Genomic DNA, 12430 nt, shown 5'->3' with positions numbered 1-12430 from the left:
TTTCCTACAAATATGTTAAATAACTTTTTGCCCTAAATTAACAATTAAAGAAGTTATAAGCAAAAAAGTGATTTTTTTTCCACAAAAATTTTCTTTCCGAATCCGGTCTACTTCGGAGCGCTGTTACTGAGTTTCTGATTAATGAAGATGAAAAAAATTATAGGGATAAATTTTCCTCGAAAAATACTCTACAAGATTGGTCTGAGGTATTTTTTTTGTATTTATACATATCAGCTTAGCCTTTTTTCCAAACTATGTTGGAGTCGGCTTCCAGTCTCACCAGATGCAGCTGAATACCAGTGTTTTACATGGAGCGACTGCCTATCTGACCTCCACAACCCAGTTATCTGGGATATAAAACGATACCCTTCGTTAAGACTGGTTGTCAGACTTTCAAGCTTCAGACTACTGTTAACGACTGTCAAAGATCTTCGAAAATGACAGCCGGGACCCATAATTTAACGTGCCTTCCGAAACACGGAGGAACTCGATATGTGTAAGATGGTCACCCATCCACAGAACAACTTCGGCAAGCGTGGCTTAACCTCAGAGATCGATCGCGCGGATCGATCAACGGCTGTCGTCAAAAAAAGTTATAGAGCAATAAAGAAAATTGTTATAAATAAAATTGCACTTTTTTGCTTATAACTTCTTTAATTGTTAATTTAGGGCAAAAAGTTATTCATTATATTTGTAGGCAAAATAATTTGCTACAAATTATGCTTTTACAATTTTATTGCAAGACGCATAGTTTCTGAGATATAGCGAAAAAAGTGTTTCCACCCCCTTTTCCAAGATGGCGGCCGGGGGACAAGAGTGGCAACCCCACAAACTTCAAGTTAAGCTTCTATTGACCCCCCCTACATGTTCCAAAAATAAAATTGCGTCCTCTAAGAAATGTAAAACTCATGTAACATTTCAATGGACTATTACTAAGTAATATACAGAAGGATCTTATATTAGGGTAGTGGCAACTTAGTAACCTTTTTCAGGCATTGCAATTTTTACAAGGTAGGGTAAGGTAAGTTATTAAAATTTTATCACTATGTCTAGATTATAGCTTCTACATAATAAACACACTACTTTAAATTTACATTGCTTAAATATTGTAAATGCAATTTTCATATTTTCGTATAACTTCTTATTTCATATGCTTATTATAATTTTATGACTAACTTAAAACTATAGGTTTATTTTTATATTGATTGCAATATAATATACTACATTATAGTACAGTAGGTATACTATATACTATTTTATTTCTTATTACTATTGTATCTATGTAACAATTATATAGTTATATCTTTTATGTTTAATTTTCAGGTACGCAGCATCAATTTTATAATTATATTTTTAATATATCATATTTATGTTGCTTACAATATAATATTCTACTAACTACATTATAGTACAGTAGGTATACTATATATTATATTATTTTTTTTCATTCCTTTCATGTCCATGTTCTCTTTAACACGATTCAACTCATATTTCGGTCTTCTTAGACGTTTACATTTTCTTTTCGTGACATGCCTATTCCATGAAACTGTCGTACTCTACAGATTTTCTTTCTCTGTTTCAGCTCTACTCTTCAGCTAACGACCATTTTTATTGCTTTAGGAGTAGGAGCCATTTATGGGTCATATATACCTATGTATTATTGGAATACATTTCTAAAGAAAAACAGAAGAAATGGGCAAAGTTACATTATATTATAAGAATACTCAGAACCATCTTAGTTGTTAAATAGTTTTAGTTACCTACGGTTCTGTTCGGTTTTCTTCGTAAGTTTGACATCGATCAGTACTTGAATAATCTCAGACAAATATAAAAGAAAAGTAAAGGAATCAGCGGAAATCGTAATATTGGTTACGTGGCACTTCTAAAGGTTGAATGAGGTCATTGACCTGTTTTACTAAAAGCAAGGGCTCTGGATTTTCTTGCGGACTTTAAATGAGCTAATCAAGGTAAAATTATTTTCTATTCAATTTAAAAAATACTGTTTTTAAATTCAGAAATTATTTTCTGAACATTTGACGGATGTTAGATATTACTAAACAGAAATATTCGTTTATTTTGCTAGTACTTTTTTTTGGGAAAATGTAACGGCCCAAAACTATTTTGTCATTCAAAAAATTATTGGTATAACTTACATCCATCGAAAGTGATTATAGTTGCTGACTGAACTTTACAATATGCCAGAAAAACTGGAATCCAATAATCGACACGGGATCTGATTTGGGACAGGAAAGATCAAAATAATGAACAATTCAATTCAGCCAAGAAATTAGATTCCCAGTCTTTTAATCCGGTGCGCTCATTTCAAGCTCACTGAAGACCGTGCAAAAACTCAACTTCTCTATTATAATATAATATATGTACTAAGTACTATATGTAGGTATCTATAATAATTGAAGTTTGGTTGTACTTGTCTGTAACTTGTAGATTTGTTTACTTGTAATCGTCCCGAAGACATAACATATTATGAAATATGATTACGTCTTACGTATTTATTAGAATAAACTGTAGTAGGTAAAGTTATAGGCTATAATCCCACACGGAAATGATAATTAATCACATAATAAGCAGTTAAGCGTAAAAAGGTTATTTTCATACGTTGTCTTAACAACGACCTTCCATATTCCTTTGGAGAAAATTTACACGATATTTCATATTTAGTCTTATTTAATTAAAATGTGATATGATAACATTTTATGTAGGTGTATTAAGCCAACATTTTACTAGATTGTTGAAATATTATTACAGAAATGAAAAACTTATTCAGTATGGTTTAATTTTAACAAGTTGAAACCACATTTCCATGATAATACATAGAGGGACAATATAATTACGGTAATGTAGAGGAGTCTACTTGGTGCTGCGGTTGGCCGACCCTTGGCCCATTCATTGTGTTTCTAAACATGAATGAAACACTAACGAACCTCACTTTTAATTTCACTCGGTTATGTATGACGTCAAAACATCTACTCTTATATACTTTTGTCATATACCCAAAGTCCATGCTTTCCTACTAATGATAAAAAAATGAAAGTAACTCTACCCATTACTGTCCCATTGCTGGGCAATGGTCTTCTCTTGGAATGGGGGAGGTGTTAGGCCTTGAGTCCACCACGCTTGCATAGTGCGGATGACGGACTTTGCCTTCTTTCAAGAACTTTTTTCAGGCATGTCTAAACGTCCGTATGTTACGCTTACACCTCTTAATTACTGAACCGATTAAGTTAAAAGACCGTGAATTTAAGATTTCATTTCTTTAACGGCGCCGACGGCTTGCGGTCCCGCGAAAAAGAAATATTTTACGCAAAATTTACTAAGTCGTCTATCAATACATATTTATATCGCGAGGAAACTCTCCTTGCCTATTTGTATCTACTAGATCTATTTAGATTGCAATAATAAAGTTTTTAAACTATTTTAATATTAAATTAATATGTCCATTGTCCAAGTGTTTCGATACAATGCTACTACAACTTTTTAATAACTGTACCCTATCGATTATTGGGTATTGAGTATGATTACGAATTGGTTGATATTTTAATAAGTAAATAGGAAAAAAAGGAAAATAGACTTCTTGAATGCCTTATGAATAATTCAATCGGTCTCTAAATATACCATATTAATATTAAAAGACTCCTCCTAAATAAGCAACTGCTAAAATATTACTCGTCCTACACCAGATATCTTAAATTTATTTTTGGGATAGAAAATATATCGCATATCAATTTATTATCTATTATTTGTTTGAGGTATTATAAAAAATAGTAAACGCCATTTGTAATTAATGAAATATCATTTCATTGTTTTGTAAAAAAAATGTATTAGCTTTTTATGGTTACTTAAAAAGCTGTTAATAATTTTACTTATACGTTTTTTATTAAAATAAGCTTATATTCTGGAGGAATATTATTGAGGTCAAAAGTTATATGTAATTAATTTAAAAAAAATCTATTTTGTTAACTATTATTACATTGATCAAACGCATTGTTTCTTTAATATATTCATAATAACAAGTAGGATACGATTTTATTTTTAAGGTATCCCATATAACATGAAGATATAGTATCTTAGTAAAATAAGTAATTATTCATTAATTAGATAAACAATTTCCGATTACAGTTTTAACAAGATGCTTCACGTGGTTTTGATAATGGATAATTATCATGGTTAAATAGCGATAACTTTAATGTCATAAACTAAACGTCAAAATAATTCTTTGTAGCAATATCAAAGTCAAGTCTGAATGAAAATAGTATAGGACTTGAATGAATGTAAAACAATGTTCACTGAACAGGAAAACGTCTGTGACCGAAAAATTGGTACCACCAAATAACATATTTTCTTGTCTCACGGAGTTTCGCTTATAAACTGAAAATCATGGCGGCAGCTTAGATAAGCTTTACATAAAGCCTGGCTGGGGAGCGGGCTGTACGTTATGCCTTTCATTTCTCTGCTATCTCAGCAGACAGCTAAGGTGTAGATAGCTGGGTTATTTTGCGTTGAAATGCTGCCTATTGTATGTACAGCAATTTCTCAAATCGTGACACGCACATCTCGCAATAAGTAATTAATCATTTCAGATGATAATTTATTGTACAATTTATTTTCGCCCTCACAGTTTGGTTCTATTCTTGTCGAAAGCAAATTAAACATGTTATGCTATATTTTTTTGTACATATTTTCGTATTCGCATCTGTATATGTACATTTTTCGGAAAAACTAACCATAAAATTGCGTCGGATTCAATTTGTTCCCAAACGAAATACAAATCAATTTTTAGGGTTCCGTTGTTATTGAATATTCTCAGCACCTGGGACTATGAGCAGAGTTTTATTACGCCAATATTTTCGTATTCTTTTAACACGTGAAGATATTTTCCTTTCTGAATTCAGTCATACTTACAGCGCTGCCATATTATCAGAGGCAATCAATTGTCCCTTATTTTAGAATATTATTCGGTAAATATTGTACTTAATTGCGTTTTTTTATAAAAACATTTGTGTGGATCGTTCTCTATGCACCGAACGCCAATTATTATCAGTCAAATGTTTTTAACGTTGACATTTTCCTGGTTGACCTCTGGGTATCTAATTCGTTACATGTTGGATACTAATTGATACGTGTTTAAATAATCAAATAATATTTGTGTTGCTACGGTAGGCTCGTATGTCTTAATGCAACACGAAACCTGTGTTATTACATCGCTTGAGTTACGCCAAACTTTTTTATACAGTATTTAATTCAGCCCGAAATTAAACCAATTTGTTCCAAGCAATCCCTTCGAATTATAAGTAGACAACATGAGATGAAAATGTAATAAAAAGGTCAAGAACTTGACCTTAAATTGTCTTATAAAAATACTATGATGCTGTACTTAATTACAAAATCATTTAAAGTTTTGTCAGTGTACATCGAATAAGCGCCAATTAACAAAATAACCAGGAGCATGAATGACTAAATAGAAATTGTGTACTAAAAATAAAATGACATGATGTATTTGCCGGCGAGCATACTTTCTACTGAAATACATAAAAATGGTGACAAATTAAAGCTTACAAAGCTAAAAGTTATAATTACCACGATAGTTTGTGGTTTTATTAATGATCTGACATACAATGAAGCAACAAAACAAGCGTGAACATAAAACTCATTATTTTAAAAGGCATCACGAAAGCACAAAAAGCGGCATAAACTTACTTGTTGTGGATGCGATCGTTGCGCGTTGTGCGTCCTCGTGGTGTTAGGATCAGAAGCACATAGTTAAGTCGGGCACCGAGCGAGAGTTTGTTGTGGCGGCGCGGCGCGTGGAGCGCGTGTGGGGCGCGTGTGGCGCGTGTGGCGCGGCGCGGCGGTGGCGCGCTGTCGGTGCCGGGGGCGAGCGCAGCGCACGAGGGGTTGCGGGAGGCTCGCACGCGGGACGTGCGCCTGGCGCGAAGGCTAGCAGCTACTGGAGGCGGCGCGCCGCCCGCCGGCAGGCCGCGCAGCCCGCCCGCCCACGGCTCGGTGCCTGCCGTCACGCCATTTACCCCACAATCTTTACATCACATAATATCACACCAAATATTTTTTCACATAAAATCGCAAATTGGAATATATGATTTATATCTTGTCGATTTCAATCGATGCATGACGTATTTTGAATCGACATTTTTCTATGAAGCCTCGGTCTATCCGAGTGTCAAAGGTTGATGTTTACACAACATGTTCTATTTATATCAGTTTTATCAATAAGCTGATTGTTTTCTGTTTATGTCGGGTATTGGACTATATTTTGTATGGTGGATGTTAGACTACAATGACATTGGTAGGTACATATTGTTAATAGCCTGGACACAAGTAAATAATTATGCAACATCACTTTCTTCCCCGTTTTTGACCAACGGCGTTTTCTATTGAAATTCGCAGGAGAATTACATGCAGAGCAATAATATTATAATAAACCTAATTCATTGTATTTTAACTACAGTTATACAAATTATTAAGAAACTGTAATGTACATTCTAAGTACCTAAGTATGTAAGTATATATTGGTAGAAATAGGTAGCTTATTTCTGTGCGTCACAATTCGGCTAAGAATGAGTGGTAAAAGAAAATTGCGAATTTTATGTTGGAGAGTGAGTCACATGTTTGTGAGTAAAGTTAGAGGGATATCGTTATTTGAAACCTCAGCTCTATTGGTACGTAACAATAAAAAATGCCTGTCATGGTGCTCTTCATTTGTCTACCCACAGACTCACCCATAATATTGTTTACAGCGCTATATAAAAGATATAATCGTCCCAGATCGAGTTCTCAGCAATTCAAAAATGTTCACAGAGGGTACGAGGGGATTCATCCTTTTGTAATTTATTTTATTAAATTCAATTCGGCTGGCAGGTATTTTGAGATTGGCGCCTCGTCTCGAGTCGCACTTTATTAAAAGGTAGTCTTTTATGTAATACTTGTCATTATCATTTGAGTAATATTTCTCAATCGTAAACAAATAATTATTCATTCGATGTTTAGTACAAAATTTGGACACGTATATTATATAAAATATAAATATTTGTAGGTTTTAACTCATACTTAGCTAAGTAGATAAAGTTGTCATCGTTACAATAGATCTAAACAAGCCGCAGTCGCTCAGTGGCTTCTGAGAAAAGTCCTTTTTTCCTCGAGTATTGAGAGCAATCACATCGCCCTTAACAAAAATAAGTTATAAACTTGTTAGTAGCTAAAGGAATCCCGTAATATAGGTACCGACAACTATTTATGTATGTATTGTACATTCACTGACATTATTGTACAGATTGTACTTGTGTGTTTATCAATATGTATTTGAAAATGTATGTATATGTATGTATACATATAAATAAATAACTTTGTGTTGTTAGTGGTTGTAGTTTATTGTGAATGTGCGTTCAAAGTTGCTGATGGTGGGCAAATCTTTTAATTGTCTCCGATTAGTCATTCATGATCAAAACTTAATGATTTGTTGCATATTTAAATAGAATGCAATTTGTATATAAATATAAGAACCCAGTTTCAATTGCAACATTTACATGCCATTATAGAATGATAAATTTTATTTTAAGGCGATAATTTTTTTTAGAACATAACTAAAAAAGTTATGTTTTTCCGTAGATGTGTCATTCTTAATTTATGTTTCGCCTTCTTTTTAGAATCTTGTATTTTTTAATTTTTTACTGTAAGTAGTTTGAGTTTGTCTATGAGGCCAACATAGCCTTTTGTTGGCTAAAGGCTAGGCAATAAATTTTAATATATATTTTTTTTAAGTTGCGGATGAATTCTTATACAATCAAAGTGTGACCTTTATTTTGTATAAATATAATTTTGTGGAATAAAATCTATTGCCTAACGTAGTATTTATACTCGCAATAGATATATTGAAATACTTTGACAGTATTTTGTTCATCTCTACATTTATCAAAACATCTTTGATAGTCTCTTATTTTGTATCAATTGTACAAACCTATTGTACAATTAATCTAAAATAAGAGATTTATTTCCTAATAAATTCATATCACATTCATATATTATGAGGTTGAGTTTGAAACTTAATTAAACTCTTCTGATTAAAAAAAGCGATTAAAAACAAAGTTATGTTATTAAGTTATCCCTCGTGAGTTGAAAGGTGTCGAACGTAAGTGGCTCTTTTCATCGGTATGCTAAATGCGGCATCATGCACTCTCATTACGGGTCTTGTGCAACTCGAGTTCCTAATAGTCGAGGTCACTCAGCTAACTCTACTTAAGTGCTAGATTCAGTAGTTCAAATAAATACTAAATACTTTATTAAGACTAACCTATTTGTATATTTGGTCGGGGAAAAGTCTTTTCGCATTATAGTATGTATGGACATGTAATAAAATGTTTTCTCTACACAAAAAGCTCGATATTTGGGTACCTCACGAGCTCACTAAAAGAAACCTGAACCGTGTACTCATTTGTGATTTTTGAAGCCAAAGAGATTTTATTACAAGTTCATACGTACTATGATGCGAAAATACTTTTTCCCCAACCTAATACTTCTAATCAGGGTGTAGATATTTTTAACCGAGCACCAAATTGGAAATGTATATTTGGAAACATTGATAGCGGACGGTGCAATTCGGTTAATGGTTCGAAATGTCAAAGGCAATAACTCCAAATACTTACCAACACTTCAAGGCACAATAAAAGATACGTAAACATACTGCCAAAAAACGAGTAATATATTACTTGTATATTTGACGTTCAATATGCTATGATGCGAATGTGTAAAATATTTCGCGAGACTCTTATCATAAATGTCAATTACCAAAAAGGGGGCGCCGCTGCTACCGTTATACAGTTTCGAATATTAAGGTAAACCTTATTGCCTTAGAAAGTAAGTAACGTAAAACTAAGAAGCCGTAACAAAAGAAAAATGTACTGCGAAAAATGTAAGGGGTTGTTGTTAATATTTATGAATACTTCATTAACTATGGTTTGATTATTCGTGAAGAATTACTAATTAACAACAGCAGAAAACCATAAAGTATCCATAGTATTTGAAGACAATAATTATTTGTTGATGATAATCACTCACCTATATTTAAATACATTGTATTTATATGAGGTGGGTGGGACTGATATTCATGTTCCGTCATCATTAACATCCGAAGCAATTGATAACTGACTTCTAAAGCTTCACATACTATAGATTATAATATTAGCAGCCCTATAGCAAAAAAACTAGTACCGGTACTGCTTTAGCCTAACAGGTTATAAGAGAGCCTTGGCATACGCAATGTCTAGATACATTGTGTATGTCAAGGCTCTCTTATTTATTATTATATAATCTGTGTATTTCCAGAATAAAGTAGCTCTAGCAAACAAGCAATCGTCCGCTGCATGCGCCTGTCACTGATGTTATAAAGTCTCAATTTTAAAATTTCCGCCAGTAACGAACCTTGCGTACAAGGTTCTCTACTAAGTTGTTGGACTAAAGTAGTGTACCATTTTCATCCAGGCACTTTTTTGTCATCCGTCTAGCTTGCAACATGACGTGACACACTTCTTTTGCCGCCATTCGTTTATGGCTTAGTTTCACCAACGACCACTTTGCCTGGTTGTGACAATGTAGCTGAAGAGCCGGCTAACTAACTAGCTTTTATAAACTTGACACGGATAAAAGGTTATCTTTACCTACTAAGTTTAGTTTACAGACTAATTAAGAGTAGCTTGATTATTATATAAATACACGAAAGCGCATTTTTCCTCGGATCGCTTGACAATTCGGCGCAGCCAGTCGGCATGCGACCACGGCTAGTGTGCATTCAATTGAACCTTAAGTGATTGTTCGCATCAATTCCCGGATTCCATTGTAGAGGTAGAATAAGATTACGTCGAATTTAAATCTTTACCTTCCATAAACGGGCAAGTCCTACAAAAAAGTCTCAAAGTGATCTGGGTCAAATATTTTACTTACGTTATTAAGATAAAAGAATATAGATGTTCTGACATAATCAAAGTGGGGTCATTGTAACCCACTTTGTAAGTATTTGATTACTCAAGTACAACTTGAGGTTTTGTAGTAATCTGCAAATTTGAAGTGGGTGGAAAGTGTTACGAAAAAAAGTTGTTATTTCACATTAAACGACATTGTAATAAATATTAACAAACCTTTTAATGCAATGCTACTACAAATAATATTGAGTTGAAGATCATTATTTTCATTTATAAGAAGATATAGCGATGTAGGTCGTCGCTATAAAGTCGAATAAAAAAACAGGTCAGGTGCGAGTGGAACTCACTTGAAGACGGTTCCGCACGAGCATTCTGAATATGTTCAGATTTGCACCTTAAAACTAAATTCAACTTTATGAATCTGATAGGATTGAATAAAAAGACTATGTTAGTCTGGCTAACTGGATGAAAGACACATTATTAATTTTGGAAGGGTTCTACTTCTATTAAAACATAAAACGTGGGTCTACCATGTATATTCGAAGTTTTCATTCGTATATAACAAATGTCTATCTACTATATTACTATAGAAGCCAAAACTAACTTTTTTATTCAATTTATGCACTTGCCGTTACTGGTCTCCTCATAATTTCCATTCTTGTTGGTTTATTACTACCGTGATGCATTGTGGTGTAGTTCATCCCGACATCATTACCGAGGTCTGCCGCAGCTCCGTCTCGCAGACGGTGTTGTGTGGTGTAATTGTAGCCCGCAACTAAATGGGCATTAGGTAGTATTAGGTACACATGACTTCGCATGACCATATCAACGTATAATACGTATGATTAGCTGAAGTTTTTTTTGAATTCCACTTAACCGATTTGTGCAATTTCATTTCTAAACAAACACTTTCCACGAATCTACGGTATATATTTCCTAACATATTTTCAAAGAAATTGTCGGTACATTTTCCGGCAATAAATGGAACTTCCGGCCTTAATTAAGCATTCAATTGAGCCAGTGTTAATAAACCGACCAGAAATAGCTTTGAAAATGGCACACAGAATGTTACCTTAAACTGCCTTATGATATTATTATTATTAACGGGTTTAGGTGTAACCGATATATTTTTTTATATTTTAATAATTATGGTCTACTTGTATAGGTAATACTTTTTTCAATTATGGGGTCTATGTTTTCTTAAAATAGGTAATTAATATCTTCCTATTATCATTCGATAATTAACGAATTATTCGATCACGTCGAAATAGTTACCACGGCCGGTGTAAGCTGCGTTTTAGCTTTTACTTTTGACCTATATCTATTAAAGAGCGTAATATATGAAAATATAATTATAGCTATATTAAAATTTACCCTGTTCTCGTTATAACACATACAGTAAACTCGATTTCCTGGGTTTACATCAGATCAATAACTTTAATTCCAATAAAAAAATGATCCCTTTTAAAAAGATAAAACTTCTAACCGGTATTTTCCGTACCTACATTATTATTATAGGCGTCTAAATAATCACTTATGTGAAAGCCATAACAGTATGCAAATATTATGTTAATTTGCCCTCTCCTGAAATTGGCTCATACACGTGACTGCGCCACCGGATTAGAACTATAACGTCATGTCCGTGCCCTATTAAGATACAACATGCTAATACCAAGGATCAAAAACTTTACCGCTTCAGAAAAATCGTGACATAACGCTTCAGGAAAATCGAATGACAAATAAATAAAGATCAAAGTACCGTTTGAAAACTTGTACCTGTTAGAACCAATTAAATCATCATTTTTATTACAATTCGGACGCCGCCCTAAATTTATATCTGCTCATATTTCCTTAAAAATCTCAGGTTTGAGGATAATCTCTTATTAAGGAAAATAAACGATTTAAATAAAAAAGAAATCACTCATCAGAAAAAACCCGAGGCCTTTTACTCCCTTGGAAGCGATATTTAGCCACGTGCAGCAATTAATATATTAAGGTTAAAGGTCACTTTTATACTACAGTAGTGAGAGGTAAAATATAAGTCTGCTACGGCTTGGCTTCATACAAAGGTATAAGTACCTAGTATTGGTTGTTACTTTGCTAAAATATTGGATGGAACTCTTTTGATAAAACAATTATTTTTGCTTAGTAGTTTCACTCACGTTTATGATGATTACTACACCCACCCGGGTAAGTCGCCGTGTGATGTACACCTATAGGCAGACAGCCTTCCACACGTGAAAGATTTAGGTACTCGCATTCATTCGGTATTCTAGTAAACTTTCGGTTCACAATAATTAGTATGATAGCTGTTATTATGTACAACCAATCCTTCGGCAATAAAATAATGCCACCAAAAACATTCTGTATAAACCTCAAGTCTCGCAGCTCAGGCTTTCTGGCGTAAAAAGTAGTGAGATCTTTATAATACCAAGTCGATTAATCTATTTCGTCTCTACTTAAAGGACCTTCTGTCTTAAGTT

At 33.5% G+C, this 12430-nt stretch overlaps 1 protein-coding gene across 1 annotated transcript in view; it reads right to left on the bottom strand.

Annotated features, from left to right (window-relative positions):
• jeb (low-density lipoprotein receptor domain-containing jelly belly protein) overlaps positions 1 to 5948 on the bottom strand; it is a 72852-nt gene extending 66904 nt beyond the window's left edge. The window contains exon 1 of the mRNA XM_076119349.1: positions 5716 to 5948. The gene's annotated coding sequence lies outside the window, so the exon portion shown is untranslated. The remainder of the gene's footprint in view (positions 1 to 5715) is intronic.
• Positions 5949 to 12430: the final 6482 nt, after the last annotated feature.

Source organism: Anticarsia gemmatalis, chromosome 10, assembly GCF_050436995.1.
Source record: "Anticarsia gemmatalis isolate Benzon Research Colony breed Stoneville strain chromosome 10, ilAntGemm2 primary, whole genome shotgun sequence".
In the NCBI taxonomy this organism is placed as follows: domain Eukaryota; kingdom Metazoa; phylum Arthropoda; class Insecta; order Lepidoptera; family Erebidae; genus Anticarsia; species Anticarsia gemmatalis.
Note: the sequence above shows the minus strand (reverse complement) of the source record. Positions and strands in the feature narration are given on the sequence as shown.